Source organism: Octodon degus, unplaced genomic scaffold (assembly GCF_000260255.1).
Source record: "Octodon degus isolate 3935 unplaced genomic scaffold, OctDeg1.0 scaffold00076, whole genome shotgun sequence".
Lineage (NCBI taxonomy): Eukaryota > Metazoa > Chordata > Mammalia > Rodentia > Octodontidae > Octodon > Octodon degus.
In genome coordinates this window covers 6,506,689-6,514,188 of record NW_004524652.1, presented here as the reverse complement: position 1 = coordinate 6,514,188, position 7,500 = coordinate 6,506,689, and the positions used below count along the sequence as shown (strand labels likewise).

At 49.3% G+C, this 7,500-nt stretch overlaps 1 pseudogene; it reads left to right on the top strand.

Annotated features, from left to right (window-relative positions):
- Positions 1-3,201: 3,201 nt before the first annotated feature.
- Positions 3,202-3,795, top strand: LOC101574019 (annotated as a pseudogene).
- The last annotated feature ends 3,705 nt before the right edge of the window (positions 3,796-7,500 follow it).

Genomic DNA, 7,500 nt, shown 5'->3' with positions numbered 1-7,500 from the left:
TAGTGCTTGTCTAGCAAGCACAAGGGCCTGAGTTCAATCCCCGGTTCAATAAATAAATAAATAAATAAATAAAAGAATCCCCCACCCCCATTTCTTTATTTATTTATTGTGTGTGTGTGTGTGTGTGTGTGTGTGTGTGTGGCCAGCTCAGCCCACCAGGGGACGGGGCTGGCTGGCATGTGGTGCTGGGGGATTGAACCGCGGTCCCTGTGCTTTGCCAAGCTTGTTCTAAGTAGGTGCTTTAGACCACTGAGCCATCTCACCAGCTCCCCCCCACCCCCATTTCTGCCTCTGAAATGTTCTGCAACAGCAGAGCGGGAGCCTGGCAGGCGGCCCTGAGGGGCAGGGAAGGCCTGGGAGCCGCCCTCTTAGCGCCTTGCTCCATCTAGTCACCTCCAGGGAGGCAGGGAAGCACCCTGACCTTGAAAAAGGATCTACCGACCTTGCCGACCGGAAGTGCCCCTCACAAGCCGGAAGTGCCCCCTCACAAGCCGGAAGTGGCCCCTCGCCGGCCGGAAGTGGCCCCTTGCTGCCCGGAAATGGCCCTTTGCCCTCAGGTAGCACGGGGTTTCCAGGCCTGGCCGGGTGCTGGGTCCTTGCAGAGGGAGGCGCAGGGTCGGAACACCCGGGGGTGTTGCCTGCAGCCCAGGGCTGTGGCATGATTGCAGCCTAAAGCCTGTCCACCCTATTTTCTGAAACAGTAAGACTAGTTGGAGAGCAGGAGCGTGAGCTGCGCTCATCTTGGGGACCCCTCTATCTCTCACCGCCCCCCTGCACCTCCCTTTTTGCCTAACACTGAGAATTAACTGCTCTTCAGATTTTTCCCCCCAGTGCTAGGAATTGAACCCAAGGCCTTCGCGCTGAACTACATCCCCAGCCCTTTTTCATTTTTTATTTTGCAACAGGGTCTTAATAAATTGCCTGGGCTGGGCTGTAATTTGAGGTCCTCCTGCCTCAGCCTCCCAGAGTGCTAGGATGACAGGTGTGTGCCCCCACACGTGGCAAGAATTCCTTGTCACTAGTTGTTTACCTGACAGCCAGAAAGTTCTGTTTCTTTCACTGTAGTCACAGCATCGCCTGACGTCCTTCTCCTGTGCTTCCAGTGAGGCGCACTGGCTTATGAAGGAGGCTGCTGCTGGCCTTGGGGGTCTTGTTCCCATCTGGAGAAACAAGCCTTTGCCTTGGTGTTTCAGATATGTGACAGCTGTGTCCTTGAGGGTTTCTCCGACTGTGGACAATAACAACCCCAACTAAGTGCACTCTGGGAGGCTGAGGCAGGAGGACCCAGAGTTCAAGCCCAGCCTAGCAACTCAGTGAGACTCCATCTCAAACATGAGGGAGGGAGGCGGGGCTCAGGGGGCAGATCCTGTGCTCAACACCACTGCTGTTAAAAAAAAAAAGAAAAAAAAAAAGCAACCAAGAAATGGCTCTAGGAGCTGGGCATAATCCCAGCACTCAGGAGGCTGAGGCAGGAGGATCACCATGAGTTCCAGGCCAGCCTGAAATATGTAATAATGAGTTCAAGGCCAGCCTGATCTACATAATGAGATCCTGAAGGAAAAAAAAAAAAAAAGCTCTAAGCAAAAATATTTGTCATCTTGCATGATCAGAGGTCCAGAGACAGAGTCCCAGAACAAGGGCACCATGTAGAACCTGGTTCTTTGCTCATTTTTGCCCTTCTCTGTGCTGTCCTCCACTTGGCACTTTCTCCTGAGCTTTTTGCCCCTGATACAATAAGGCCTCAGCTGCTCTGGTCATGACATCCTTGCAAGAATTTCTACACATCCTTTTTCTTCATTGGAGTGAAATTCTGGTGCACACCTGTAATCTCAGCAGTTGGGAGACGGAGGCAGGAGGATTGTGTGTTCAAGGCCAGTCTGAGCTGTATAACGAATCCGAGCTCTGTCTGTAATGTTCCCATTTCCCAAGCATTTTGTTTGTTTTCCTTTGTTTTTTGAGACAGGGTCTCCCTCTTCAGGCTTTGAGCTCACTAGGTAGCCCAGGCTGGGCCTCAAACTCACAGAGATGCTCCTGGTTTGGGGTCCAGGATGATCAGAAATCACTTGGAGCTAAGACAAAGACTTCTCTGGGTTGCCTGTATTTATTGGATTCCTGACAAGTTGGGGGAGGGGTGAGGACTGAGGGAAAGGAAGGGAAAAGCTGAGGAAAAGGCAGGAAGCTGCGCAGGACCTTGGGAAGGCAGAACAAAGACATTTTTTAAGCAATAAATTATGCTAACTGGGCAAAGTGTCTTATCTCTAACGTAGGCAGTTTGTCAGCTGCTGTCTTCTCTTGCCTTCAGAGGCTGAGTATGAGGCAGGGAGACCTGTGGTCAACAACCTAACCCTTACATGGCGCAATCCCCAATGCTTGTTTGCCTACCATGAGTCAGCGGTGGGAGATGACGGTGAACCCAAGGCTCTTACTTCTCCTGGTCCTCAGGAAACCTAAAAAGTGTGAGAGAGACACAGTCATTTATTCATTTATTGCATTGCTGAGGACATTGAACCCAGAGCAGTGTGTGTGCCAGCCAACCACTCTGCCACGGAGGCACAGCCCCAGCCCCAAGATTGATGTTAAATAAAAAACTATGCAAGGGCCGGCCTGGTAGCTCAGCGGATTAAAGCACCTGCTTAGGCAGAGTGCAGTGGCCGGGTTCAATCCCCTGCACGCTGTGCCAGCCCCGCCCCCTGGGACGCACTGAGCTGGCGATTGAGACCGGCGTGGTGGTGCACACCTGTAGTCCCAGCACTTGGGAGGCTGAAACAGGAGAATCACTGTGAGTCCGATCTACGTAGTGAGACCCTGTCGACCCTGTCCTAAATACAGGGGGAAAAAAACCCTATGCAAATAGCTATTTGATTCACATCAGGATAAATAGTATGAAATAGAAAACACACTCATTCCCTGATATCCTGAAAGGGTCAGTTCTAAAACCCCCTCCCCGGATCCCCAAATCCTTTGCTGCTCAAGCACCCTGTATAAATCATCTAACACAGCTGGACATGATGGTGCAGACTTGTAATCCCAGCACTCAGGAGGCTGAGGCAGGAGAATTGCCAAGAGTTTGAGGACAGCCTGACCTACACAATGAGACCCTCCCTCAAAAAAAAAAAAAAAAAGTCTAGTTTTTCCTACACTTTCCTCTTCTCCTGGACCAAGGAGCCGCTCACTCTGCGCCATGCACTGTGGGAACTCAGGTCGAGCCCGCCGTCGCCGTCGCCTGAGGGCAACGAGAAGAGGCCGCCACCAGGGAGGATCCGACTCCTAGCAGCCGCCGCAAGAGGACGCCCACCCGTTTGCCCGTCCCCCTGCCCTGTTCACCATGCAGCCTGCTTCTGCAGAGTGGTATGATCGAAGGGGCTATGTCTTCATTGAATTTTGTGTTGAAGACAGTAAAGATGTTAATGTAAATTTTGAAAAATCCAAACTCATTTTCAGTTGTCTTGGAGAAAGTGATAATTTTAAACATTTAAACGAAATTGATCTTTTTCATTGTCTTGATCCAAGTGATTCCAAGCATAAAAGAACAGACAGATCAATTTTATGTTGTTTACGGAAAAAGGAGAATCTGGCCAGTCATGGCTTAGGTTAACAAAAGAACGGGCAAAGCTTAATTGGCTTAGCGTGGACTTCAGTAACTGGAAAGACTGGGAGGACGATTCCGATGAAGACATGTCTAAGTTTGATGGTTTCTCTGAAGTGATGAACAACATGGGTGGTGACGAGGATGTGGATTTACCCGAAGGAGATGGAGCAGATGATGGTTCACAAGACAGTGATGATGAAAAGTGACAGGTCTGGAATAAACACATGTCATCACCTGAATTTTGGAAAAGAAAATAACTTCCCTGCAAGATTTCGTAATTGGGAGAATTCCTGAGTTGATAGCTCTAAAGGCAGATGCTATATTTGCCTCCTTTGACCCATTTTTCCAACCTGTTTTGGTTTTTTTTTTCCTTTCAGGCTTCACTAAGGGTTGATAATATACCATTTTTTGGGACAGTTTCAAGTCACCTGAGGGATTATTCTTATGCATGAACATTTCCCAGACTTGCATGAGCTGTTGAGGTCATACACAATACAGCAATTGTGATAATAATAAAAAAAAATTCACCTAAGTCTCTTTTACTTCATAACATAGTTTCTGATATGATAGAAAGTTCTCAGAATAGGGAACATAACTAAATTTTATATTTTAGACATGGACTCAAAATTGGCTGATATGTTAAACTGATAACCGGCCATTCCTCTGGTGTACCTTTCAGAATTATTCCACTAAAGTTTATTTTTCAAAAAACTTACTTCACATTATTGTATGTAAGTGATTCCTTGTCAGTGTTCCAGATGTATCTTAGCTAAAACTAGTGAATGCCCTTAACTTAGGTGGGTTTTGAAGCCTATACATTTGGTATTATTTGGCCTTTAAGCTTTTACACCTCTCAGCATGGAGGACGAAGAAAGCTGTACATTGTTGGCTTGGGAGTCTGTACATTTAGACCAGATTTGCGTTTGCACTGTTAGTATGGCAAATGAATGAAAAGGTGTTAATACACTATTGGATTTTTTGTTTTTTATTCAGCTTGTACCCTAGCTGAAAAATTTATGTTCATGACAGTGGGATTATTTTAAATGTCTTCATTCTTTCTAATAAACTGTTGAAAGACAAAAAAGTCTAAATAAATAAAGCTTGCATGTAACCTTTGCAATTCTCTCAAATACTTCATTTTTTAAATTAGCACATCATGCGGTGTATACCGATTAGTTCACTGTAGGGAGTTAGTGCATATACATCTCCCCAACACTTTAAGTCATCCTGAGGCCACTTTTCATGTCTAATCCAGTGTAAATTCCATGCCGGGAGTTGTTACCTGGGACTGTTTACAGGACCAGGAGGGAGGAAAACTTCTGCATGTGTCCAGTACGGCACACTGAGGACTGCAGAGGCTTCCTCCTCAGCTACAGCCTTGGCTCTTGTAAAGATTTTGTAGTTTTTATTTTGAAATGGGGTCTTGCTAAGTCACTAAGGTTCCCAGGTGGGCCTGAACATGTGATCCTCCTGCCTCAGCTTCCCAGAGTGCTGGGGTTACAGATGCTCAAAACCACTTTTGGCCTTTTAATGGAAGTTTAAACTTGAGACATGTGAGACTTAGAACATACCAGAAAACGCTGCTGGGGACGTGCAGCAGCCCTGGGACCCAGAGGAAAGATGGTAAAGATCAGAACAGAGCCTGTGCTGGGACATGCGGTGGCAGGAGTGCAGCTCCTCGTTCCAGCCACTGCAAGTCTGAAGTTTGGGATTTTTTTTGGCTGGCTCAGGCTGCCTCAAGGGCGGGTCTGGTTCGGCATGTGGAGCTGGGGATCGAACCGCGGTCCCCTGCGCCTGACTGGGTTTGGCCAGCAGGTGCTTTAAACAACTGAGCTGACCCACAAGCCCCTAGCTTGGCAGTTTGAAGGAGCGAAGATGCCTCTGCGTTTTGACCTCGTGGGATGAGCTTGGGCACACAGTGGGCTCTCTTTCGTTGCTCAGAGCCAGAGGGCTGCTGGGAAGAATATGAGGAGGGCCAGAGCCGTCTGACAGCTTTCCTGGGAGAGAAACAAGGCAGAAGTGTAGGTCCTGCCCCGGGGACAGTGACGAGCCAGCTGCGCCAGGCCCAGCGCTCTGACTGTGTGTCGGGCGGAACTGACCTCAGCTGGGACTTCCTGAAGCTCAGCCACTTCTAGCATGAGGGCCTTGTGGGAACACCTTGCCATCTTGGTTCACTGCTGTCTTCCTTTTTATGTATTTATTTATTTATTGCAGAACGGGATTGAGCTCAGGCCCTTGCGCTTGCCAGGGAAGCGCTTATTCCACTGAGCCATCTCCCCGGCCCCCTAACTTCCTTTTTACTTAAAATATTTTAATCCAAAAATAAAAATTATAGGGGCCGGCAAGATAGCTCAGCGGTCTAAAGTGCCTGCTTAGGCAGGTGCGCAGGGACCAGGTTTGATTCCCAGCCCCGGCACCACATGCCAAGCCAGCCCCACCCCCGAGGTGGGCTGAGACAGCCACCAAACAAAACAAAAAGAAACTCCCAACTCCCAACTGGAAAGATACCTGGGACCATTTCGTGTTCCCCAAAGATAAAAATCATACATAAGGTGTGATTGAAAAACACAGTTCAGGGTGACCTTGAACTCACTGTGTAGCCCAGGCTGGCCTGGAACTGGTGGTGACCGGGTGTAGGGAGGATTCTTTGTTTTTCTGATACTGGGGTTTGAACCCCAGGCCTTTGTACATTGCTAGACAAGAGCTCTGCTGTTGAGCTAAAAGACCAGGGCTCACTATGTAGCCAGGCTGGCCTTGAGCTTCTGGTGATCTTCCTGCCTCAGCCTCCTGGGAGCTGGGATCACAGGCATGCGCCACCATGCCCTGCGGTAATAATAAAAACTTTTAAAATGACATCAAGAATATTGACTATCTTGTGCAACCATCAAAGCCTGTCTTGGTCCCGAGCTTTCTCACAATCCTGGAAGGAAAGCCTGCCTTCCTACCAGCCTCTCCTGAGGCGTGCCCTGCCTAGTCCGGACGCTTTCCGTAAGTGGAATCACTCCGCGCTCACGTGCCCTTTTGTGCAGCCGCTCTCGCTCAGCAGCGTGCTTTGAGATTCATCCACGTAGCCTGAGACCATGCTGTGCTTTTTATGGAATAATACTCCAGTGTATGGATGGACCTCGCTTGTGTATCTGTGAATTTACTGAGAAAGATTTTAGCTGTTTCTGCTTTTGTCTTTTTCCTCCTGAGACAAGGTACGGTGCAGTGCAGGCTGGCCTTGGACTCACTTGGTAGCCCAGACTATGAACTCACAGTGGTTCTCCTGCCTCGGCCTCCCGAGGGCTGGGATTAGACACCCTGGGCCTTCTTTTTGTCTGCTGAGGAGTGCTGCTGTGAGCACGTGGGTCGGGTTTCCTTTGAACCCCTGTTCCGAATTCTTCTGCGTTGTTCCTAGGAGCAGACTTGCCGGGTCACATGGTAACTCCGGCGTGTTCTGCGGAAGCAGCAGGCTTTCCCTCCGTGGCCACACCATCTTCCCTTGCCACCAGCCATGCAGGGCTCACGGGGCTCCTGTGTCCCCACCAGCTTGCTCCCGTAAGTTCCCAGCTGAAAATCCGCCGGGGTTTGGTTATGTGCGGAGACCTGTGTCTAATGGAAACATTGGCAGGGCCGCAGACACTGAGCCCACAGGCATGTGGCAGAGCCCCACGGGCTCAGGGACCACAGATGCAGCCCTCGGGGACAGCAGGCCGCTGGGGCGCAGACCTGGGCTGGTCCTGCTTTATTAAAGTACATACAGCGACGCATATAGACGTAACTCTCTACTAGGTATCTGAACACGTTCCTATGTTTTTATGGCCCGGTGCTTGTGAAATTTGTGCAGTGCAGGCCTCGCGAGCCTCTCTCTTGTCCCGGCCCTCTGAGCAGCGGTGTTCTAATAAAACTTTATTGATAAAAGGCGAGTG